At 40.8% G+C, this 27,072-nt stretch overlaps 1 protein-coding gene across 8 annotated transcripts in view; it reads right to left on the reverse strand.

Moving 5' to 3' along the window:
* Window positions 1-21,835, reverse strand: part of TGFBR3 (transforming growth factor beta receptor 3) — a 185,598-nt gene extending 163,763 nt beyond the window's left edge. For 7 of the 8 annotated variants that reach the window (XM_032772983.2, XM_032772986.2, XM_032772984.2 and 4 more), the window contains exon 1: window positions 21,586-21,835. The gene's annotated coding sequence lies outside the window, so the exon portion shown is untranslated. The remainder of the gene's footprint in view (window positions 1-21,585) is intronic. The other variant, XM_032772980.2, reaches the window with a different exon arrangement.
* Between the last annotated feature and the right edge of the window lie 5,237 nt (window positions 21,836-27,072).

Below are 27,072 nucleotides of genomic sequence, written 5' to 3' on the forward strand. Positions count from 1 at the left end.
TGAGGTTTTCAGGTTAACTAAACCCCCCCCCAAAGACTTCCAATTTTCTGGGAGGATCACTTCACCCCTCCCCCCACCGCGTGGCTAACTGTGGGGAACATTTCTGTTCAGCCACAGGCAAACAGCCCAGCAGGAATGGGCACCTCTGAATGTTCCCTTAATAAAATCACCCTATTTCAACCAGGTGACCAGGAATATCATATCACTCTCCTGAGGATAACACAGAGATAAAGAACTGATGTTGTTTGAATATCAGCAAACACCGGGACCGTAGGCTGCCAGGTTTTGCTATGCAATGATTCCAGACTACATGCTACTGGCCTGGCATGGTGAAGTGTCCTACCATGGAGGACAGAATAAGGCTGCCTTCCCCAGAAACCTTTTGCAAAGGCTTTGGGAGTATATCCAGGAGAGCTTTATGGAGATGTCCCTGGAGGATTTCCGCTCCATCCCCAGACACGTTAGCAGACTTTTCCAGTAGCTGTACTGGCCGCGAATGCCAGAGCAAATTAATCATTAAACACGCTTGCTTTTAAACCATGTATAATATTTACAAAAGGTACACTCATCAGAGGTCCCTTCTCCACCTGGCGGGTCCGGAAGGCAGCCTTGGGTAGGTTTGGGGGGGTACAGACTCCAGGTCCAGGGATAATGGTTTCTCCGCTTCCTTGCTGTGAGCTATCTTCCTCGTCCCCAAAACTCGCATCCCTGTTGCGTGCTACTCCATTAACAGAATCAAAGCACAGGGGTAGGGTAGTGGTGGCTGCACAACCTAGAATGGCATGCAGCTCAACCTAGAAGCCATTTGCCTCTCTGGTTTTTTGGTAGGCTTGCCTCAGTTTCACACGGCACTGCTGCGGGTCCCTGTTATAGCCTCTGTCCTTCATGCTCTGAGATTTTTTCAAATGTTTGAGCACTTCGTCTCCCCATACAGCAAACAGATTCCGTACTTCTCATTCGGTCCATGCTGGGGCTCTTTTGCGATTCTGGGACTCCATCATGGTCACGTCTGCTGATGAGATCTGCACTCATCTGCAGATCGCCAAACAGGAAATGAGATTCAAAAGTTCACGGGCCTTTTCTGTCTACATGGCCAGTGCATCTGAGTTGAGAGCGCTGTCCAGAGTGGTCACAATGGAGCACTCTGGGATAGCTCCTGAAGGCCAATACCGTCAAATTGCGTCCACACTACCCCAAATTCGACCCGGCAAGGTCGATTTCAGCACTAATTCCCTCACTGTGGGAGGAGTACAGAAATCGATTTTAACAGCCCTTTAAGTCGAAAATAACGGCTTCATCGTGTGGACGGGTGCAGGGTTAAATCAATCTAATGCTGCTAAATTCGACCTAAACTCCTGCAGACCAGGGCTATGACTATTTGCCCCACCCCCTTCTACACAAAACAAAGTATATCTGCTCACAGAAGGCTCCTTTCCCATAGGGCCCTGAGACAATCTAGAGCCTGATTTGGCCACCATAAAACCAGCCCTTCCTTAGTGCCCTTCCTTAGTGCTGCATCCCCCTCTGCATCAGGGCACTGAGCTGGCATGGTTTACAGGAAATCATCATATTTAAGGAGGTAATATTTCTGGCATGAGTATATTATTCCTGCCATTGTTAATTACAGAATTTTTTTTTGGTCCTAACTGTGGGATAAGAGGTGCCTTCATGCATCATGTATGTTGCATGTCTGAAGTGACAGCATGCTACATGTATTTATACCCTCCAAAATATCACACAAGTTGGTTGTAATATCCCAAGCTACCAGTGATATTCCTTAAAAACTACAACCCAAAGCAACTTAATTCCTTCTCAGAAAAAGAGAGAGGATTGCCAATTCAGGAGAATAATTCTGGAGAAGTACGAATACAGTAGTGGAGACAATGAAAAGCTTAAAGAAAGGAAACCTCCAGAAGATGACTGCTTCCCTGGAGAATTTTATAAGGCTTATAAAAGCTACCGGTCCTGAAACTAAATTCCAGTTTCATCCCCCACGTACAGTGTAAGAAGCAGTCATAACATTAATCCTCAAACCCAAGAGAGATCCTAAATTCCAAGGTAAGTTAAGGCCAACCTTTTGATTTTATTAATCAAAGACAATAAATTGTTGACAAGCATATTGATCAATCACCACGGCAATTTTGACCACAAAAGGACCCGTATCAAGAGGGCTTAGTGCCAAAAGGTAAGCCATGAAGAATTTATGTCAGATCTTGGAACATCATCTTGGAAGTCAGAGAGAAGCTGAAACCATTTGCTGCTATTTCTCTGGATGCAAAGAAAGCTAAATCAGTTCAATAAAAGTATTTGGTTTCTGACTCGGCTTTTTAGAGTAGTTGCAAAGACAAATGATCATATACAGTAAATTCAAAGTTTTTAGGCAAAGCTACTTACAAGAGAACATCAAAATGTTCTGCAAGATGTCATATATGCAAATAGTCTATGAATAAATACTCTGAAACTTGAATTTGCTATACACAGCCATTTCACGAACAATGAACAAAAGAAAAACCAGAAGAGAGAGACTAGAAACAGAAGAGCTAAACAGAGCATATTCAATAATACACTGAATAAGAAATTCCTAAGCATTGATTAGATCATTCTTTCATTAACATAAGTTAATCCAACAATGACATTTTTTAAAATATACAGACCTATGCAAAAGTAGCATGCACAGAGAGAGATAGGAGATAAAGCTACAATGGTCATTATTATTTAAGGCCCCCACCCTTCCTTTAATCACAGAGACTACCATGTAGGTTTGTTCAAACGAGTTTTAATTCGGTTTCCATGGCATTCTTGGGGGGAGGGGAAGGCACACAGTTTTGCCCAATGAAGAGACAAGAAGTTGTACCTCTGCCCCAGCCTGCAGATCAACAAAGATTTCTGGGTACCCACTGGAGCTGAGGGGTATCCAACAGAAAGCCCTAAACCTCTACTCTGCTGCTTGATCTCACCAGCCTACAGAGCATGAATTCTGGAGATTATGGCTAAATCGGTCTGAGTTGCACTAAGAACGGGCTCTCAGATTTGTTAGAAAATAATTTGTCTCTTTTTCAGATTTACAGAAATAAAGGAGGGTTATGTACAATACATTTTGAGCAACTGAGAGCTAATATGAAACGACTCATAGGCCCGGCCTTAAGATAACTTGACTGCAAATTTCAGGAATCTAATTTAAACTATACCCAATTTCCCACCTACACAGATTTTTGATTTAAAGCAATCCAAGTGTAACAGCACAATTAAGGGCAGTATTGAAATAAAAAAAACCAATACCCAACCATACACTAGACTACACTCTGGTGAAATGAAATATACATCTTTAAAAATTACAACAATCTAAAACATTGAAGAATTTATATAGGACAATGTTGCAAATGCATTATCTTTACCTCAGAGATTCAGGTACATGTTAGTGATAAATAGCTTTCAGAGTATGTTACATAGGTTAAGGCCATTCACAACTCTTTATGAAAATAATAGGAGGAAAGGAAGAAAAGAAGCTATACCAAAACATCAAATTGACAATATCAGAAGGCTTTTCTACTTTAGACCGTCACATGGATTTCCAGGTGTTTCTAGTTTAACCTGGTTAAAACCAGCTCTGATGCTTACCAAAGAGGTAACTTGGGAGATATTTATGAAAAAATGAAGTATTTTCTGTAAGAACATGCATTTTATGAAAGGGTATCATAAAATGGAGAAAATACTTGAAAGGAGTTATACCAGGGATGCATTTGGCTCAGTATATTTAATGAGATTTGGATATACAAATGCTTTTGGAAGTCTGTAACAGATTGTTATTTGTCAATAATCCATATTTGCTATAAAACAGAATGAATATTGAGAAATCATTATTTTAAAATGAGTCCTTTCTGTTTAAACTCTAATGCAAAACATAAAGGACTCCAGTTGCAGGTTGAAACCTACTGTCAGCAAAATTAACATGTGAAAGTCTGGTGGTTAGCACAGCACAAAGAATAGACAGCCCACTAAGTGGGAGGGATGACTGCTTTGAATTAAGATGTGAAAAACGTACAGAAAAACAGGAACCTAAACTGTACAACTACAGTGGCAAAGTGGAGTTGAGACAAGAGACATTTACAAGAGACCCATCCTCACAAGGGTACACCTAGATAACTACTTTTGTGAGCAAAGTCACAGGAAGGCAAATCAAAACTGTGATAACTGAAGGATCCCAGTGAGGAAGAGTGAGAGAGGATGACATGAAACATCCAAAAGCAGAATCTGCATCTCCAACACTGGCTGCCAAAAAGGGTCTCAGAGACAAACTGGACCACAAAAAAACCATACTGTAGAAAAGCAAAATATGCTATTTTCCTAAAATGACACACAGGGAATATACCTAGATTAGTTAAACAGAGTATAAAACTAGATACATCATGCATGCTGTTTACTTGTTTGAATTCAATTATCTCTGCTTATTCTTAATAAATCTTGTGTTACTTTTGAGGATTTCATGCATACCATCCCAGAGATGTGAGACAACCTTCAAGCTATAATAGAGAGCCAAGGAAAAGCATCTAGAGCCCAGTCCACTGAGGATTTTTCAGTCAAGAAGGCACAGACAAGAGGATCATCTTAATTTAGATCTCTTGCAGTAGGGCCCATGGTCCTAATGATGAAGAAGAAACGCCTAATGACCACAGATGAGAATCCAGTTTAAAGGGACAAAAAGCGATAATCAAGGTGTAATCACCATCTATTCAAGTCAAGAAAAACATTTATTCTACATGTTAATGGAGCTAGAAAGAGGCTCAGGGAAAAACCTATATAATGATGAAGACTATTATGAGGCAGAGAGACTGAATTAATTGCTGAGTTTTAATTTGCATGTCAGAATCATTCAACAAACTTGTGTTTTGATATATGAGTCTATGTTAACAATAGAAGCAGCAAACAATGTAAAAAAACAAAACTAAAACAACATAACTATGAAGTTCCTAGATGGTTGTCACTATGCTGAACACTATGGCTGTTCTGAATCACATGGTAACAGCAGGGATAGATCTCCGATCCTCCTCCCTCCAAAAGTAAACTCTCACTACCTCTTGAAGAATTTGTTATCTGCTAGCACAGTCTATGGCAGACAGCAGAGAAAAGCTGATGCCACCCTGCTAGAACCAAGTGGTAAAAACACATACAAGACAGTTCACTACAATATCTCACCAATTTCTCTGCCTTTACATTTGCTTCATATTTGTTTCTTTATAAGTATCTAAAAATTAAATCTCCCCAGAACTTCCAGGCTTCTCACAGGAGAGTCTCTAAAACTATATTCTGCGTCAGTATAAAGACTGTGTGAGAAAGTCAGTTTTAATACTAAAACTTGCTCACGGTTTTCAGAAGTGAAAGCATCCTGCTTCAGATAATGTCCTTACTTAAACAGGTCTTTCTCATAGGCGGCTTCCTGTTCTCACTAACAGAGACTGCCAAGCTCTGCATACTGAATACCCAAGCACACTTTTACTTGATCTACTTCTATATTTTAGCTAAATGACCACTGCATCATATTCCCACTAGCAACTTTTCTCCCTTCTTCTAACTCTAATTCTACTAGTTCTTCTAATTCTTCAAGCTACTTCTCCCTACTACTCCTTTTTCTCTAAGGCCCAGCATAGTGATAAATATGTCTATATGAGGCCACAGAAAAATTCTGGGGTGTGTCCGTTTCCTATTTTGGACTTGCATTGCATGAGAGCTGGACAGACTCATTGTTCAACCAGGTCCTTAATGCTCTAATTTGACCTTTTATTTGTGTTCCTCCAAATGCTTTTTCCCCAAATGTCACAATCTGTTTCTTTAATTATATCCTCCCCTCCATATGTATGTCCTGGCTTTGCTTTAAATCCATCCCCTCTATCATCTTCCCCATGTACCCTTTTCCTTCACTGACTGAAGAATAGCTTCCACTTTCTCTTTCCCTTACCACAACAGGCTCTCTTTCATGCTGTCTCCCTTCCTTGCTCACAAGCTGAGGTTGTTAACCTCAAAAGGTAAAATACCACAGCACAAGACTCTCCTCCCATCATATTGCAACAGCTCAAACCTTTTGGTTACCAATGTGAGCCAAATCCTATTCACCTTAATCATTGACTTCAATGGAAACTACTCAGGAGAGGCAAGCAGGATTTGTCCGAGTTGTTTTGCCATAGCAACGGAAACCCAAGTTTCTAGGACATCCAACAAAGCCCTTCAAGGTCAAAGCTTTTACACTTTTTGTTCGTTTTAAACATGGCAACCATTTTACTTATTTAACCATGCTCCCATTGGTTCTCTATACAATAAAATGTGCATTCCACTGCATAAATAAAAAGCCAATTGTTTAATCAGGTATGCCCAAGCCCAATTTAGATGCTAGATTCAGTTATATAAGCATTCAACACACAAAGTGAAACATGGTTTTTGAAAGAGAAATATTATAACCCCAATCCTATTAAACATCCATTTTTCAGGATATGTCTTTTTTTTAAAACTTGATGACACTTATTCTCTAAATACTGTATGATTTGCATATGTAAAGGCTGGAAGGCAGACTAACTGTATTTGCAAATATTATTGTGGGATTCAAAATGCACATCAATTGTTTTCATGTCTACATCCAAGGTATTCACGCAAGTCACACTGTGCAAAACTTAAACAGTAACTTATTCATAAACTATTAAGGAGACTGATTCTGCTTTATAAACACCAAAGCAGTTTCATTTCCAGGGAATAAGGAGAGTAATAAAACTAAATATCCTGACCTATCAAAAGCCCAGGGAAAAGTTATTCTGATGCCTAGCAGTTCATATGCTGCTGTGCTTGTAATGGGACATTTCAACGAGTCATAGTAAAAGGCTATGGGAACTGGAACAGAGCCAAGGGAAGAGGCTTTATGCCACTTTAAAACTGTGCCCCCTCTATTCCAGATTGCTTTTGTTTTAACATTTTGTTTATTTGTACACTGATGTTTTACAATATGTTCTGTCAAATTACAGGAAGCTACAAAACATGCACAATCGGTCCCTGAAAGAATTAGACAATTTCATCCCTTTTGCTTGCAAGGCCCTGATAGCAGCAAATCACGTGCACCACAGCACGAATATTGCACACATTTGGCACAAAGGTCTGGCTAGGATCAGAGACAGCCATTCTCAATCTACACTCAAGTTTCCTTTCAGCCTACACAAGATTTGCTGTCAATTCACTTTAATTGTTGTGAGTTTACATCAGAAAAGCAAAATCATTAAACCAGATAATGTGGGAGTTTTGACTGAACCACCACTGCAGGATAGGGCCTGAATGCAAAAAAATAGACTAGAAGAAGAGAAACTATCTTCTTGTAGGTTAGAGATTGGGGGGGGGGGGGCAGCTCTTTCTAGGGTAAGGGCAGGGTTTCTTTGCTTTGGGAACTAAGGGACAATGCACATGGAACAAGCACTTGAGATGTCTCTCTAAGAGAATCGGGGGGACATGGAGGTAACTCCTTATATTCAGGCATAGGGGGCTCTCTTCAGGTGGAAGTACACAAGAAAGTCCTCTCAGCAGGAGGAGTACGAGTGTCTCCTCAAAGGGAAGTAGGCCAGAGCATGCAGAATTCTCTTTACAATAAGGCAGCAATTCCTGGGGATCATGGGAGTGCATCGGGAGTCTCTACGGAAGGGAGAGTGTATGGCACTGACTATAGAATTTGACAAAAAGACAAAATGTAAAAAAAGAGACTAGTGGCAGGCACCTCATATATAACCTGAGTTGTAAGTACTAAAGAGCTTTTCTCCTCTGAGATGGAGCCTTCAGTGACACCATGGATCACAGCAGCTCTAAAGGAGATCAAGACAGATCCTGTGATGGTCTGTGCCTAATGTACTAGACTGTGACTCAACTGATCTAATCACAACTCTGCCACAGACTGTGTGTGGAAAACTGGGTTACTCAATTCTCCCATCTGCAAATGGGGATAATTATAGGTATTCTGATATTAGAGTGATAAGGCCATATAAGTATCTAGACCTGTGGTTCCCAAACTTGTTCCGCTGCTTGTTTAGGGAAAGCCCCTGACGGGATGGTTTGTTAACCTGCCACATCTGCAGGTTTGGATGATCGTGGCTCTCACTGGCCGCGGTTCGCTGCTGGAAGCGGCAGCCAGTACGTCCCTCAGCCCGTGCCGCTTCCAGCAACTCCCACTGGCCTGGAGCAGTGAACCGCGGCCAGTGGGAGCCACGATTGGCCGAACCTGCAGATGTGGCAGGTAAACAAACCAGCCCAGCCCGTCAGGGGCTTTCCCTAAACAACCGGCAGAACAAGTTTGGGAACCACTAATCTAGACAGATCATATTAACTTATCTCACAGGGTTGCGGTGAGAGTAGTTTTTTCCAAGACTGTGAGATGCTCAGATGTTATGGTGATAAATGCAACAGAAAAAGACTATGAACAATCATTAACAAAAAAAATACCTCTGCCTTTAACGTGTAATAGTATTAGCAAAGTTGTATAGCTGTTTTCTTGTTGACAGTTCAAGTAACAGCAGTGGGTGGAAGAAGAAAGTCTGATGACAGATTAGATGACAATGTGCCAAAGGTGGCACACGAGCTGATTTTCAGTGGCAGTCACGCTGTCCAGATCCTGGCCACCGGTCCAGGGGGCTCTGCATTTTAATGTAATTTTAAATGAAGCTTCTTAAAACATTTTAAAAACCTTATTTACTTTACATACAACAATAGTTTACCTGTATATTATAGACTTATAGAAAGAGACCTTCTAAAAACATTAAAATGTATTACCAGCACGTGAAACCTTAAATCAGAGTGAATAAATGAAGACTCAGCACATCACTTCTGAAAGGTTGCTGACCCGTTTTAGAGTGAGAGTAACATTTTCAAACGTATCAAAGTGACTTAAGGGCCTAAGTCTCATTTTCAAAAATAACTTAAGTCTCATTAAAAGTCAGTGAGAGCCTAGGAGGCCAAATTCCATTGGAAGTCAACAGGAGCCGAAGCCATTTTTGAAGATGCGAATTAGGCTCCAAACTTAGGGTAAAATTTTCAAAAATGCTTAATAAAAACAAAAAACAAAACAGTAACTACAGCACAGAGATCTGCAGGACAGACATAGAAATGATCAAAAAAGTTAGCAGGCTCTAAGGAATAGGTCTATGCAACCTTTCGCCTTCAAAAGTTACGTTTCTTTGGCCTAATCACCTTATTTTTATGATTTCTAATTGGAAACAGAATAAGTTTCCTAGCATTAGAGTATTTTACTCTCTACAAATACAATGCTTGCCAACTACCTCACACAAACATCATTAATCTTGGTTTTATTTGACTCGGTCTCTAATTGCACACCTAAGCCAAAATGATAATTGCTCAAACATACATATCGCAAACCTTTGCTGTAACCCTGGATAAGGCATCATCTTCGTATGGCCAGTCATAGCAACAGAGTCACAGCAAGATGGAACCTTACCTCCACCCAGGTCCTGTCTAGGTAAGAGATCTCATCGAAGGCACTCTCTTACAAATCCTTGATGCAATTATTTTTTTCATACATAGCAAAAGATTATCTAAAACAAGTCCTAATGGGAGAACTCCCTATCAGAAAATAAACTGCATTAATCTTTAGTGGATTTAAATCTGGGGTAGGAGCCATGTTCCCTGAAGGAAGTAAAATAATGATTGTTTGCAAGTTTGCACACAAAGAATACCGAGGGAGGGAAAAAGTAAGCAAAGTTTTTACAAACAAACAAACTTCCCCATGGTCATGTGCAACAGGAAATTAAAAGTGAAGATAAATGGATTACAATATTAGAAAACAGTTATATAAAAATGGCAAAAAGCTGCATTAAAATGTTTATAAGATCAATAAGATAAAAGTTTCACTCTGGAGCAACGTTTACTGAATTTTACTCACTAAAATACATACTTTAGAAAGAAAGCGTAACAGTTTATTTTCTAAAGCTGCTAAGCAAAAGTCCCATTAAGATAATCATCAGTCAGCAATTCGTCTCTAAATCTTCATAAGCACATTTATGAGTTAGGAAACTTCTCCCACATATGTGGGGAAGACCTTATAGTGCAACATTGTTTTACCAATGAGTCAAAAGGTGCTTCCCTTTGAGTAGGCGTCATCTATCCTCCCACAAATTGTCTGCCCGATAATCATTGTGGTCTATTTATTATGCAGAAAAGCACAGTTAAGTTGAAGTGAGATATCTGTTCTTAAAAAATGAACATAGGAAAATAAAGGCATGTTTCAAACCAGTGTGCAAGAGGATTTGGCAAATTTCTGTGCATTACCACTCAATTCGACTGACAATAGCTTGTGAAAAACTTGGGATTTTTTTTAGGAAAAGGGATGACTTTCAATTGCCTAATAAACATTTAAAAAAACTCATTTCTCCATATGGGATGCAAAAAGCCCCAAACAGCATGTAATTAGTTATGAGTGCAAGGATCAGGAGTGGGATGGGAAGACTGCAAGAAGTCTATGAGCCTATACAAATTGTATGCAAACCTTATAACCCATGGAGCCTGGCTCAGCAGAGGATCTTTTTACCCTAGTGAACTTTTGGCTGGGTGAACCAAGGCCACTGGATCTATAACTATTGGGATATGCTGGGTATATCTCCCTATTCAAGAAGGTAGTAGAGGAAAAGAACAAGTTATAGCAACTGTGGCTCCACCACTGCTCAGGGCCCTTAAGAGGAACTGATCTCTATTGACCTCTGGAGACTTCCTTAGCGCACACAGTACAAGCTGCATGTGGGGGAGATGATTTGGCCTTTTCATGTGAACAACTGTAGCAGTCATACCAAAGAGAGAAGCCTTCTCAAGAACTCAGAAGAGCAATTTTGTAAATCATAACAAAGTTTGCCTAACCTGTCATAACTAAAATACAAAGACTATTGTTAATACGATACTACCATCGTTCAAGTACATTGGACCAAATGTATCCCTAGTATAACCCCAACACTTCTGTAAATTTAAAGATGATTAAAACATTCAGAGCATGTCTACATTTGAAAGTTATGTGGGTTTTGTTGTTCTGAATCACTTAACACAGATAAGCTGTTTTGTGAGCAGTGCATCCACAATGCATGTTATTCCCAGTTAAACTATCTTCCTTTGGGATCAGTACATCTACATGACCCTGAATTGTTTCAAAATAAGTGCTCAGCATTCTAGGCAGACAGCCCATAGCGCAATGATCTGCCAACAGGCTCTGTGCATTCTGGGATTTTTCTCAATCCACCATGCAAACCACTGCTAAAGGACTCAGCCAACAAGCATTGACTGGTGGGATAGGATAGTGATACAGCCTGGCATGACCAGTAATGGTGGCTGAACTTCAGGATGTCAAAGGCCACCTTCTTAGAAACCTATGCAGAACTCACCCTGGAGCTGCAACTGTGGAACAACTAAAGGAGAGTTCCCCTCACTGTAGAGAAGCACACAACCATTGTTATCTGGAAGCTCGTCATCTCCTAATTTCTACCTGTAAGTATCTAACCAGTTTGGTGCCGATAGATCAGCCATTAGAACAGTTGTAATGTAGCTGTGGCCTGCTATCAAGGAAGTGCTGTTCCCCCAGATAACATGGCTAGGCAATGCATACAATGCTACTGATGGACTTGCACAGCTGGAGTTACCAAATTGTACTAGGACCATTAAAAGGACTCATGTGCCCATTCTTTACCCCACAGACCCAAGCAGGCCTCAGACTCCATCAAGAGAAAGAGCCGTTTCTCCACGGTGCTCCTGGTCTGGTTGATCACTGTGGAAGGTTAACCAATAATATGTGGGCTGGGCTGAAAAGGTTCATGATACCATGATCTTTAGAAATTCTAGTCTGTAGTCTGCAATGAGAAATGGAGCTTCTGCTCCTATTGTCTCTGTGGAGACATGATGTTGACATTCCTCCAGTCACACCGGGAGACTAAATTTACCCTCTGCTTCTCTTGCTTATAAAACTGGACACTTGAATAGCTGAAAGGACTCGTGTAAATATACCCTACGCAGCTGCAGAATGGCAGTGGAGTGTGCATTTGGAAGATGGTAAGATAGATGAAGGTGCCTAATGTTGAGGCTGGTGGCTGATGAGTAGTATCTGCCTGGTGTGATAGCTGCTGGCTGTGTTTGCAGAACATATGTTGGAGAAATGAGAGTGTCTTTCCAGAAGATGGGAGGACAAGGTGGGAAGACTTGCTGAACAATTTGAACAACCAGAGAGGTGGCCTCTATGAAATGCTGCAATTGATCAGGGACAGTGTCAGGGATGCATTATGTTTTTGAGGCTTAGACAAACTTGTAAATGTACGCACTTGTGTATGGCTTTTATCGTGATTTTTATCATACCACTCTACAAAGCTTAAAACCTGTGTAAAAGGATTTTAACAAGCTTCATGTGAGGAGGTTATCATCCTTCAGGGGTGTCTATTATAGCACAGGTGGATATTTTACTTATTGGGCAAGACTCTCGTGAAATTTTCAAACAATGCCATGCCATTTTCAATAATTAAATAACCACACCACGCTGAACATTATTTAATAAAAAATGTTATTGGACATACACAAGAGTACAAAGTTAAACACAGTGCAAAAGATTAAAAAAAAAAGTTCAGCATGTATTCAAATTAGTGTTTTTGTGATTACAGATGTGTGTAGGTTTTGGAGTGTGGGTCAGAAATGTTATATGCATCTTGGGATGTGGAACAGTGGTAGAAGGGCCTGAGTCCTGTGAATGAGTGAAGGGGGTTCTCCCAGTATGCACTGTTCTCCTTGTTATCTGGTAGCATGGAATTTTGAGGAGAGGGCCTGATCCTTGAAGATAAAGTGAAGGGTGTATCCTGGCATACAGAGTTCTGAGGGAGAGGGCTGCCAAACACGAGTAGATGGGGGGTGCCCTTCAGTATAATGTCACTATGCTCTCCATTAGGGTTGTCTGCCTCTCCATGATCCTCAGCAACTGTGCCTGTGAAGTACTAGCCAGTGCCCTGTCCTTTTTCTCCTCTAGCGTGCTTAAGGAAACCTTCCCTCCACTCCTCTGTCCACACACTGAGGTTGGTAAACCATGTCAACCCTTGTCCTCTTTCTCTTCATATGTAGATTGGTCAGGTATTCACTCACTGATAGTACCCCTGTCCATAGTCATGCCAATGTATTAGGTGCTATGGAGCAAAAGACAGGGAAAATGAGTTATTGTCCAAATTGTACTCTCTACGCCAATAGTGATAAAATGCTGCTTTTTCCCCAATTTTGGAATCCCTTTCCTAAAGACTCTCCCCAGACATCAGTGAGCTTGGAGATGGTAAGATGTTTTCAGACATTCTTCCCTGTTGGTGTAGGACTGCTGGGCCTGTGGTGATGAGAAGTGGTTGGAGGATGGGTTAGGTCACCTGGAGGGAAGTTACTAATTGCATGTGCACCTTTGCAGACTGCCAGTGGCAGGGCAGAGAGGAAGGCAGGCCAGCAGGGAGAGGCCATTAGTTGCACATGTACCTCTGCAGGATGCTGGAAGGCTGGGGATTGAATTTGAGGCAGGTGAGGGAGAGCAGCAGATGTAGGCTAGTAACTGCAAGCACACCTTGGTAGCCTGTCTTTATTTTGAAGGATGTTACCCTGTGGCATGTTCCCAAACAGCAGAAAATGATTTTGTTCAAAAAAAAAAAAAAAATGCAATGTGCAAACCAGGACAACATGCCATACTATTACTTGCCAGGGTGGTGCTCTGAGAGCTTGTGCAGAAGTGGAAAGGAACCTCAAGGTATACGAGCAATGCTGAGAAAGCTGCACTGCTGTGCAGTCAGCATGCCAAAACAGAGCACTATCGTTCTCTCTCTTGGACACCCAAGGATCAGCATAAAATGAAGCAAAAAATAAAAACAAATTCCATAGTAACCTAATGAGGGCCATACTTGAATGCCTTAAAATCCCTTTCCTTTTTGAAATGTCTGTCTAACATGAGTTGGATGATTTACCTCAAAAGAACTCAAGTTTGCTCAAAGTTGAAGGAAGGCATTAATAAAACGGATAGTCAGAAAAGCGTTTGTAGTGCTTTTTCTTTCCTGTGACTGCTGCTACAAGAAGTGTGCCTTCCTTTCAATCTCTCATTTTTACCCAGATGATGGTACCCTCTTGAACAGAAGGAAGGGGAGAGTTATTGACAGAAGAGAGAAGGAGCAATAAGCACCATGGTAAATGCTGTGGGGGTGGGACCTGGTAAGACTGAGTGGTGGCTATGTCTGCATATTTCAGAGAAATAAACAGTACAAGGTTTTTAAACTCTCTGGCACAGCCCCCATTTTGAACATCAGGGATGTTGGAGATTAAAACCTGAGGAGGTGGAGGGAGGATAGTCAACATGGTGGCATCCTGACAGTATCTCCCATATATATTCATTTATTAGCCCGTTCGTTTATAAGCCGACCCCCCAAAATAGATAGGTAAAAATAGCAAAAACTGTATGACCTTTTCATAAGCTGACCCTATATTTCAGGGGTTGGAAAACTTTGGCTCCGAGCCCAACAGGGTAAGCCACTGGCAGGTCGGGACGTTCTGTTTACTTGGAGCATCTGCAGGCAGCCATTCCCAGCAAGTGGGAGCTGCGGGAAGTGGCATGCCCTGTTGGCTGGGAACCGTGAACTGCGGCCACAGGGAGCTGAGGAGCTCTATGCCTGCAGATGCTCCAGGTAAACAAAACGACAATGTTTTAGATATCCAAATCAATGATTCCACAGAGTTTTAAATCATAAAATTTTGGTGTAGACCCGTTTATAAGCCGACCCCGCTGTTTGACGCATCACTTTTTTACCAAAGATATTCAGCTTATGAACAAGTATATACGGTAAGTTGTTTAAATCACCCAGTACAGTTGTATTGCAATATAGCACATCACACTCACTGGAAGAGGTTTCCTCCCCAGATTGGGTTTCCACCTAATATTCAGGTTAGTCCTCTGCTTGTGATTTTGAGCGGAGGACTTCTGGGTCTCTGGCTTGGGATTCAGTGGGTTGATGAGATCCTGGATTTTAGGATAAATCTCTCTGGATCTGCATCTGCCAGGGTGTCCTCAATGGAGTCCATAATATGCTGTGGTTCAGTGGAGACATCTCTATCAAAAATATGGTCCAGCTAATCATAGTAGCTGCAGATCACACAAGCCCTTCCAAACACCTTATTATGTCCCTAATATTCTTACAACAGGACCACAAGAAGCACAGTGCATGGCTGCTGGATAATCAGTTTTTTACTGATATGTGTGAATCTACCATAAGCTGTAGTCACAAAGTGCCTCTTCTGGCTGTGGCCAACATTTTAACAAAGAAATAATATCCGGTCAAGATGACCCAGGAGAACAGAGAGCACACAGGTAAAACAGATAGGCCAATCCAGGTAGCCAGCAAAGCAGCGTAGAATACCAGGGAGAGGATTTCCAGATGCAGAACAATTGTTTCAGGATGGGGATGCAGCCAGACCTCTTTGTTGCTGGTAAACTCATCTCATAGTTTATTAAACCTCAAATAGTAAACCTGCTTCCAAAGTGGGTTTCTTATCATCTGGCGTTTTACCTTGTGATTCGCAACAAGAACTCTGGCACGTGGATGTAAGGCATTTTATCACAAAGTAACTCAGGTCAATCTGCAACATCTTTCACATGTAGATAAATCCTTAGTCCCCTAGTCTACCTACCTGGCTCCTGACAAGAAGAATACAAGCAAATACATCGTATGTGTTAAGAATGTTGGACATTACAGAAGTTTTTATTGCCCTGATGTACACAAAGACCTCACTGATTTCATTGGGAAATGCATATGCATGCAGAGGAAGATATAGCATAAGTTTTAAATGAATTTCCATCATCTTTTCCTCATCATCATAAGAATTACTTCACAGTCTGCAGATCCCACTCTCTTTGCCTACAGAAAAACAATGTATGTTAGTCCTAAATTTAACCAGCTTCAGCTCATGACCTTTAGATAAGCCATTCTCTTGGAATCTAAACCAGTCTTTTCAAGGTCACAGAGGCACCCTTTTAAAATGGGAGTCGTCCCCCCGCAGTTGAATTTTCTCTCCATCTTGTGACATACTGTTACAACAACACAAAAACTAACTTGGGTCATCTGTATTAATTAAGTTAGACACTTACTATTAAGAAATAATTTTATTGCAGTGAATGAATTTTGGCAATGGCAAAAAAAATAAATTAAAAATGATCCATTTGTAAGTACCAGTCACACCATGCACATGTGAAACAATACTGATATATCTCAGTTTCCCCACGAAAAACAAACACTGTTATTTCATTATAAATGCTGTCATAAACTAGCATACAACTTACCTATTAAAAAAAAGTTTCTCAGGACTATAAGAGTCTGCTCTGCTGAACTTTACAAATCGGAGACTTTGCATACAGCAAAACCTAAGGACCTTGCTTACAATGACAAATGATGATTTAAGAAATTTTCTCTTTTGTCAAATAAGCAAACAAGAAATTCTGGGACGGAAAGAGACCAAGAAACTACTCCAATGTTCATCCCCCAAGGGACTTCCAGAGTTGTGTTCATTTGTTTCAATTTGGCTATGAACAAAGTTAATTGCTGCTGTCACAATACTGCTCTACTGGATGATCGCCACTTCTGTGATGGCTTTCCACAGTTATGGAATAAAAGCAATTTCCACTTTACTACTACTTAGTGGATTAAGGTATGCTTAGCTATAAATATACTACTAAAGAAGTTGTTAAATGCTAGTGCACATTTATTGAAGTCCAATACATATTAGAGCTATGGAAGAAATAATCCCATATTTATTGTATACATACATCCTTTAGAATTAAAGGTCAATATCAAAAATGCACTGGAAAGCTATTTCTAATCTGCAGCCCACAAAAAAAAAAATTATACTCTGGATAAATCGTATGCACCTAGATAATTCATTTAAAATAAATATGTATTTGGCAACCAAACTATCAAAGAAAACATTATAAAGTACTAGCAAAATATTTTTAAAAGCTCAATTTCAGTTTTCTCCAAGTCTTTGCCAGTTGGCTGCATCAAGTTTCACGCACCCTACTGAAACACTAATGGCTGAGTGTAGCATACATATAACCATCAAAAATAATGCTTTTTTTTAGTAAGTACCTCATAGCACAGAAGAAACCAGCAAGCAGATCAGTACAGACCAAAATGGAAAATCATTTGTTTGACCTTTGATAAAATAAGCAAACCATGGGTCAAGGACATTAACAATTCCCTTAAATATGAAAGGGTCAACTTCCGTATCTAAAAATATTCTCTTCTGTAGCAAAAATCGTATGGCAATTTTAAACAGTAGGAATGGTTTTGAGGGAGCTTAAGTTCCCTGGTGATATACAGTGGAAATCCTGACAACTTTAGCTCCAACATTGTAGAAGTATGTTATACCATTGCCCAGGTTAAATGCATTTAACAATTTAACACAAAATCTTCCTCAACTTTAAATGCCTGAATACTAACTTTCAAACATTTTTAAAGAGCAATTTCACTTGTGTGTGTTAGGTAAACCCTAAAACGTGGACTAAATTCAACTCTGGCACAATTTACACAGGCATAACTCTCATTCAAATCAGTGGTAGACATGCCAGCAATGCCAAGGCTGAATTTAAAGTACAGTGATAGAAAAGCACAACAAGTTAAAGTGCCTTAGCATCAAAGCCCTGCAATTTTATCTTGTGGACTATAGTTTACCTTTGAAGAAATACTATTAAAAGTACAACCCCCAAATTTAACTAGTTGCAATTAGTTAGAAGAGCCTACATGAAAAGCGTTTGGTGTTCCCCCTGCTGGTTTTCCACTTAACTTACAAACACTATTCCTCTGGGTATCACTTGATAATACTAATGTTTAAAGGATGTTTTGGGATGACAAGGAAATGGAAAAGGGAAAAATAAGATGAGGCCTGTTTAGTTTAGAAAATAGATGATTAAGGGAGGTCGGGGGTGCAGGGAATATGATATAAGTCTATAAAAGGAGTGGTGTGGAAAAAGCAAATAGGGATGTATTATTTACCCTTTCACATTATACCAAAACTAGGGGTCACCTGATGAAATTAATAAGCAGCAAGTTCAATACAAACACGAGCTAGTGTTGAAAAATTACAATGCAGAACTACCTTGTGGCAATTATAACCATGGGAATGTTATGATGGCCAAAAGTATAATTGGATTCAAAAAAAACAAGATAAGTTAATGAAGGATAGGTCCATCAACGGCTACTAGCCAAGATGATCAAGGTCACAACCCCATGCTCAGGATGACCCTCCACTTCTGACTACCAGAAGTGGATCACTCCAAATCTCCCTGTTCTGTACACTCCCCTGAAGCTCTGGTACAGGCCACTGTCAGAGACAGGATACTAGGAAAGATGGGCCATGGTCTAACCCACTATGGAAGTCCTTACGTTCTTATGATGCTGAAGTTGTGTTTGTTACAAGAAAGAGGCATGATCATTTAAAATACGTTTTTATTCACATAATCTGACTATCTGAAGTTCTGGATACATGTCCAAAAGCTAAATAATCAAATATGTGTATCAGCATAAGTGCCCAACATGAACCCCCTCCCAACTAGAACTCTCCCATCACCCATTAAACCCCACTTTTACAGAAAAAAGCCTGAGACAAAAGGAACTCTAAAGGGTGACCTCAAATTTGGGTTTGAGCAAACAACTGAGGGAAGCAAGTTCCAGAACTGAAATCATATAAGTGTAATGCTGGAAGGGACCTCAAGAGGTCATCAAGTCCAGACCCCTGCACTGAGGATCTTCACTGAAACAAACAGTATACCTCCAAACCCCTCCTGATTAAACCAAGGAGTTTTTAGTTCATACTCCTCAGCTGATTTCAACAGCTGCAGTACCTTCCAGAAAGAGGGTCAATCTCTCCAGTAGCCAGGATCCAAACCGTCTATCACTTTAGAGGTTAAATGAAAGTTGTTCTAAAGAATCCATTTTTCCATGAAAACTTTCATGAAAGCTCTTGCTGAGAACATTTTTATTCAGCTCTAGTTAAAACCAATCAGTACCTGGAGTTCAGTAGGTAAGATACTTTTTGCAATAAGGGCTACTAAGGAAATGAGAAATATATACTTTGCATTAGTTGTAGTTACTGGGTAGTTCAACTTTCAAGATGTGCGTGTTTCATAAAAGCAATCCTGAGCATTGCTGCTATCCAAGCCTTCCGACTCATCTTTAGACTAATCAGACCCTGAGGCTTTGGACATTAGTAACAAAAAGTGGGCACACTTCCTCCATGAAGGGAGCCAATTGTCATCTCCAGCCTTTCTTCTGCTATTTGCACAGTCAATTAGCATTTTTGAGATCTTATCTAGTTTGAGTTTCAGCCAGCTTGCCCTCACATCCAAGCCTCAGCCCCAGCCCCAGCCACAAAGGTAAATAATATATGTTCAAACAAAGGTGGACAGGACTATTTATTTCTGAGTAGAAGGGGGGGGAAAAAATCAGACTATTTTCATTTTATCAAACAGATTACAATGACTATCTGCATGCAAGAAACAAGAGTCATATAAAAATATTTCCTAGTAAAGCTAAATTATATTGATTGACACCTGTTGAGAACAAAATGATGCACAGAAAAGTTAAAATGAATTAATAATGATTTATAGAACTAATGTCATTCAGAACTTTGTCATTTTGATCAAATCTAATGGAGTTTACCATGGAAAGTAAACACAAGGACAGAAAGAGGGAAAAAGGCAATGCACACACATATGTGCCTTAACTTACGCTTGAAACACCCCTATTTAACAACTTAGTCAGGATTTTTGCTATTTTGAGAACAACCACCACAACCTCCCCTCAATGCTGCTCAATTTCGAGTGACATAACTTTGCAACTATGCATGAAGCTGAGATTGTGAAAGGTCCAATAATTTTTTATTTACATTTAGCTCTCCTTTAATTGCACACATTGCAGTATTTTGATTATTGTTATTCACAGAAGTTGTAAATACTTACAAATCTGGAGTTACTGAATTGCAGTACTTTCACTGCAAAACATGCAGCAGTAAATCCCATGTGTTAACAAACAAAAAGCTATCTTTTTCTGTACCGTATCAATGAAATTCTACTAAAATGACATACCACTGGTATTTGTTCTATCTTCCAATACACTAAACATTGTGAAATTATACACTGCAATACTACACTAGAAAGTTTATAAGCCAAATTCACTGCTGGCATGATGAAGTTCCAGTTTATATCAATAGTGAATTTGACTTGATGTCTTTATATACAGTCACTAATGGACTACAAACTTCTGTAGCTTTCTTTAACATACGAGTCTGAAAAACAAAAGAATTTGCGTTAAAACACCTGTAGCATTTAATAAGAAAACTGCCTGCCTCACAGTTCCAGTATTTTTTCAAATATAGTGCTTTACACTACTAACATTCCCCCATCTACAGGGTCTTTGATTCTTTACAAACATTAATGAATTGAAATATATATCACACCAGTGGACATTATTATCCTCTTTTTATGTATGGGAAAAGAAATACACAAACAAGTTAAATACATTCCCAAAGTCACTAAGTTACTCACAGAACTGTAAACAAATCCCAGATGATATTAAAAATAAAAAAAAATCTTTGCTACCAAACTACAAGACCTAAGTCTGTGCTAAATATAAGGCCCCTAATTTGCTCTGTTATAGTGGTGTCACTCAATTAAAAATCAATAGTGTAAGTGATAATCAGTCCCTACTGTTTAAAAGAATGTTTTTGTTTATTAAAAGCTAAACCTACCAAGATTCAAACAGTCATGGTCAACAAATCACGCCAATAATAATAGCAATGTTTGCACAACAGCAAAGAATGTGACAGAAGACAATATGCTCCAACTACAGTCAGTCTTTTCCTGAGTTCACAGCCTACACAGAAAATGTCAGAGCATAAAGTTCTGCTGTTAATTAGTCCCAGGCACTCCAACGAAGTCAAGTTCTGCTTCGGGAACAGCGAGCGTGACAGAGGTGTAACGGGGGAGACTGTGGCCCTGTGACTCAGCTCCCATCAATGTTCCGCCACACCGCAGCTGAAGTGCAGAGACACCCAAACCCAGAGGAGACGGGCCCACGGGAGAGAGGGTGAACGCACTTGCGGTGAGCCTCCTCGGGACTACACGCGCGCTACTTCCTCTTCCCTTAGGATGATGCCGAGCGGGGCATCCCGAAGGCGCGCAGCTCCAAGCGCAGGGCGTGCGCCGGGCTCACCGCAGACAAGCCCCCAGCAGGGACCCCACTCAGCCACCCCGAAGGGCTGCCGCCAGCAGACACCCCGCTCCAGGCGGGGGCGCCCCTGGAGCCCTGCTCCGGGGCTTGAGGTCAGCTGCTCACGGGCAGCGGCAGAGTCAGGAAAAGCGCCGAGCAGCCCAACGCCGCGAACACAGGCAGCAGGGAGGCTGCCAAACAAGCATCCCCAACAGCCCGCAAGCTCCTCGCACACCCACACTCCCGCGCGCCAAGGGACCCCCTGCGCTGCCCCCGGGCTGCTGCTGAGCCAGCCCGGCCGAGGCAGCGGCTTTCCCAGACCTACCTCTCAGCGGGTCTGTCAACCCGGGACACCCCGCGGAGCAACTGCAGAGGAAACGGGCAACAATTTTCCCTGCGCTCCAGGGCTGCAGCCCGGCTACGCCATCCGGAGCCAGCTGCCCCGGGCGGAACGGGCCGCGGCAGGAGCCGCGCCGAGGTGCCTGCGACCGCGCTGGTCGCCCCGAGCGGGAGGAGGAGAAAAGCGCCCACCCGCTCCGCCAGAAACCTGCGATTCACCCCATCGGGCTGCGACTCTCAGCAAGTCGGAGCAACACGCACCGGGGCGGGGCCTGCTTTCCGGCAGCGTCAATCAGCGCCCAGCGACCCTGCTATTGGGCGGGGGGCGGGCACTTCGCTGTGATGGGCCCACGGAGACTCCTCCTCCCACCGGCCCTCTCGCTCTGCGCTCCTCCCCCCCCAAGTGGATAGATGAGCCCAGAGCGCTTCTTCGTCCTTTTTCCCTGCCCCGGGGCGGGTCGTTTCCTCGCTGCAGCGAAGTGCGGGGCTGCGAGGACATGCACAGCGCGTTGCTTGGAGGACCAGTCCCTCCTTCCAGCGAGACACATTGGCCGCAGTTCGTCTTGTACGTTTTACTTTGGTTTAAACCCCAGACACGTTATGAAACATTCCAGCTCAGTTTTTCCAGGACAAGTTTGGGATATTTTAACTTTGTCTTTTCAAGATCTGGGTAAAAGATTGCTAGATCTAGCTAACGGGGCCCAACCTTGCTAATTCTTCCTGTTAATAATGAACAAGTGTAGATGTAGGCACTCCTTTGATATTAAAAAAAGAAAATCTAGTCATATTGCTGCAGCTGGATCCAGATTCTGTTGGTGGATCTTCCTGGATTTAGACAGTTCTTAGTTGCAGTCTCTCAAATTCTACTGCCTAAATAGAGAATATTGCCACACTTGCTGCATTTTATAAATCTGCACCCTAGTGCAATAGCGTTATCAAAAAAAAATTCAGATTCAGCATCTGTATCCTGATGGATTCTGCCAAATAGTGCCATCATAAGACAGAGCAAGTGTTGCTTCTACTATTACACACACACGCAAGTGTTGTTTCTGCTATTACATGCACACACAAATTGGCTCCAACACATCCTAATACTGCAAAAACTCAGTTTTGCCATTGTATCTTGTTGCAGCTGGCTAATTTTGGGCTGCATAACCCTGAATTTTACTGACAAAACCTTTTCTGACATATGCATCTTATCCTAATCCACTGTAATAACCCAGATCCCAAAGTATCATGGTGCAATTTAGGATGATATAGGAATTATAAAGTCACAAAGTGATCGGCTGGGATGTCCTAAGGGCACTTTTAGATCCATGTTAGGTCACTAAGTTCTCTATGAAGTGTATTGACTGATCTGCTATAAGATTAATTGTAGTAAACGGGCTGAATATTTGTTTTCTATGCTAATACTGTAGGCAAACATTTAACAGGACATTTAAATTTCATGTACATTATAACTCTGTAGGGAAAATATAACAGTGGTAATAGCTAGAAGAAGGAAAATAATTTGAAAAGGAGAAGATGGTTGGTTGCTATTGTGTTCTGTAAGTTAGGTGTGCGAATCTGTGTCAAGTTCTTTGTTTTATAGGTGGAAGTCTCCCTCCTGCTTACAACAACCTTCAAACTGACTCATATTAATAGAATGAATTGGGTATTTTCATTATGCAGAACAGTAGAAGAGAATGATAGTCAGAAGTGGAGTGGGCTAACTGTAATTGTATTGGACTGGAAGGCACAACACTTGGCTCTGTCAAGAACTCACTGCATGACCTTCAGTAAGTGACATAACCTGTCTGGGCCTAATTCCTCCTTGTTGTAACTCAGCAGCAGTTAAGGGCAGAGTTGTTTGGGAACAAGTATTTCCGTTCTGTGGAGAATTCTGACACTTTGGTGAAGAATTGTTCCCAACTGTAATGAAAAGCCAAAATTTTGAAACTTCCTGCAAAACAAAACAAAAAAGAAATTTGATTTGCAACCATCTAAATGTTTTGTTTAGATAATCAGATGTTTTATTTTTAAAAAGTCAAAATGTTTCATTGTGTTAAGGTAAAAACATTTCAATACAATTAAAATGTTTTGTCTTACTATGGTTTCAATTAATTTCACTTAGACTTTTACTACATTAAAATATGATTATAGATATTAACAGTGTGTACATACATTATAATTAATATTTTAATATATAAAAATCTAAACTATGAAAACAGTAGTTGAAACAAATCATTATTGAAAACCTTATTGAAACTAAATATTTTGATGTTATCAAAACAAAGACACTTAAATAATTTGTTTTGACATTTTCCTGTCATTTTTTAAAATTAATATTGTTCCTGCAAAACATTTTGATTGTTGACAGCTGCATTTCTTTTATGAAAAACTGTTCTGTCAAAAAAAAAATTCAGCCACCTCTAGGCAAAGGTTCATAATAGATGAATCCTTTAAGCCTCATTTTACCAATCTGTAAACTGGGTTTGATAATACTAACCTCCCTGACAATTAATTATTATGAGAATCAATTATTGAGGCATTTTTGGGTCTGTAAAGGCTGCTTTATGGTGCTCAAGTGTCCATTCCCCAATTTCCCCTTTAAAAATAATCACCATACTTAGCACATATAGCACCCTCAAATTTTAACAAATTAAGGGCCTGCTCCTCCTCCCCCTGAAGTAGTTGACAAAACTCCCATTAACTTTAGGGAGCACAAAACTGAGCCGGATTCCTGACAACACCCGAGTAAGTAAATATCATCATTTTCAATGTACCTATGGCGAAACTAAGCTACAGAGAGGTGAGTGGCATTTTAGGATGCTTTTAGAAAGGTTTATCCATTTAATCTATTTTACTATTGTAATTGTTGTAACTGTACGTGCAGCACGCTAAGCACCTTGACTTCAGTAGAGATCAGTAGTCTGATCCTGTATTGCAAATCCTATATTCCTATAAAAAGTGACAGAGTCCTGTGGTGCCTTATAGACTAACAGACGTATTGGAGCATAAGCTTTCGTGGGTGAATGTCCACTTCATCAGACGCATGTTCCTATGATTCCTTCAGGGAATTGTAATGATTGGTTGAATAAACTGTATCAGCCTACACATTTCAATTTGCAATTAAAATACTTACTACCACTAGCTCTACTGTTTTCTCTTTTATCCCTTCCTTCCCCCTCCCCCTTAACAGGGCCGGCTCCAGCTTTTCTGCCACCCCAAGCTGGGGGGAAGCCGATTGGCAGCACTTCGGTGGCAGCTCAATCGGTGGCAGGTCCTTCACTCCCTCTCTTCCTCTTCGGCAGCGCGATTGAACTGCCGCCGAAGTGCCACTGATCGGCTTTTCTTTTTAATCAGAGATGCTGCCCTGATATCAGACGGAGTGCCGCCCCTTTGTACTGGCCACCCCAAGCACCTTCTTCCTTCGCTGGTGCCTGGAGCCGGGTCTGCCTCTTAAAAATACTAATTCGCTGCTTCCTGCAGCATAAACCATACATCACACCTGCCTGCAAGGGGCCAATCACTCATTTTCAGTGGCACTGTTGAGCACCTCCTGGAATTAGGCCCAAAATCTTTATTCTCTGAAATTACTCTGTATTTCAGTGGTACTTTATCAAGTGAATCTACAGCTGCAGTCATGACTACTCACTTTAGATTAAACAATTTAGTAAGTAATCTTACAAAACCTGCAGAAACAGGCAAAGCAAAAGTTGGGGCCGTTCCCCGTCAGCCTCAACCCACCTAGACTCTTTTTGTAATTAATTTTGTAAGTGTTTGGAAAGTTTTGCATGTTAGAACATGACATGCCCCTATCTTATCAGTCTCAGGCTACATCCAGGTTGCAGACTGTTTGTGTGTAACAGAGAGGTATGGGTGGGGAAAGTCCCTGAACAAAGAGGAAAAGTAATGTACTGCAACTCTGAAATGCAAACTTTGCTATTTTAGAATCTTATTCTGTATCTACTTATATCCACATATTCAAATTGAATAATATTGGTTAGATATGAAATCAAGCTAAAGAAAAAGGAATGTGTTTTGTTTTATTTTAAACCTTAATGTAGGCCCCAGTTCTGCAAAGATTTGTACATGTGTTTAAAACTACTGATGTGAGAGTTCCATTGAAATCAATGGACTAGTGAGGTATGAGAAATGTGTATAAGTCATTGCAGGATCAGGGCAGACCATGCCTTTGTTCCCTTTGAAGTTAATAGTAATATTCCCATTGTTTTCAATTGAGACAGAATTAGACCCTTTGGGCCCAATTCTATAAGATACAGAGCAGCTCTTAAAAGGTGCTTGTCACTGGGGCTGGCCAAATGGCACCTCAGGCAAAGAGCATCTTCTGCACACACCCCCTCCACTAGTTAAATTTTTGAATACCTTATTTTTATTGCATTTATAGCCCATTTCATGACTTGGATGCACAATTTAACCCTGTCATATAAGGCAATAAATTTGCATTCAAGATCTGTAAATCTGTATTTATTCATGCCATATATAAGCAAATAAAAAATTGTTTCCTCTAAGCTTATAAAAAAATTTTAATTTAAAAAATAACTGAAATATAGTAACCTCAAGACATAGGACCAGTATTAAAGAGTGTCACAGTAGGTGACAGTCTTCGAATGTTAACCCTAATCCTTTAGTTCAAAAGGTTGCGTTTCTCACCTTTGCCCTCATGAACTGAAACAGAGCAACAGCAGAGAGATCCAAAGACTGGCCAACGCATTTTCAAGCGATAAAACAGCAAAAGTCTATGTTCCACAGTCTTAGAAAGTCATCAAATGTTACTTGTTAAACATGGCAAAAGAAGTAAGAATGTATATTGTTGCATAGATAGGGGTAGATAGATATCTCTGGTGTCTCATTAAATAGGTCCTTTATTAGTCGCTACTTATACTCTTCAAATCTTAAAACACAAGTACCCTTTCACAATTACACAATAAAACAAGGTTCACAATATCACAGCTGGGCTCTCACTTCACTTCTTTCTTATATCTCACTGCCTGACTGGCAACGCTCCGCCCCTTATATACCCGTGAGGGCATAGCTGACAACATCCTAAGAGGTTCAAGGAAAATGTAGTTCTCAGAAAGTCTGAAAGGTTCCATGAGATTTTACAAAGGTCCAGAACATTCTAGGAGGTTAGTAAAAAATGAATCCACATATGGAATACCTGAAACATTTTACTTCAAACATTCTATTTTCCCTTTTGTCATTAACAACAAAAAGAGCACCCTGAGCCCAGTACCCCCACATGTCTGGCACCCCAGGTGGTACCTGGGTCACCTGCCCCTAAATCCAGCCCTGGCAGGCTAGCCCTGTAAGGGGAGTCACAGACCAGCTTACTTGTGACAGGCCCCTATAAAGGGAGAACTAGCCAACTCAGACTCACTTGGAAATAGTCAAATACTGAGGTGGCTGGTTAGTAGCTAATTAGCTAAGGACTCGGAGCCTGCTAAAGGGTTACCAGGGCTCAGATGAG

The sequence above is a fragment of the Chelonoidis abingdonii genome, chromosome 7 (assembly GCF_003597395.2).
Source record: "Chelonoidis abingdonii isolate Lonesome George chromosome 7, CheloAbing_2.0, whole genome shotgun sequence".
Taxonomy (NCBI): domain Eukaryota; kingdom Metazoa; phylum Chordata; order Testudines; family Testudinidae; genus Chelonoidis; species Chelonoidis abingdonii.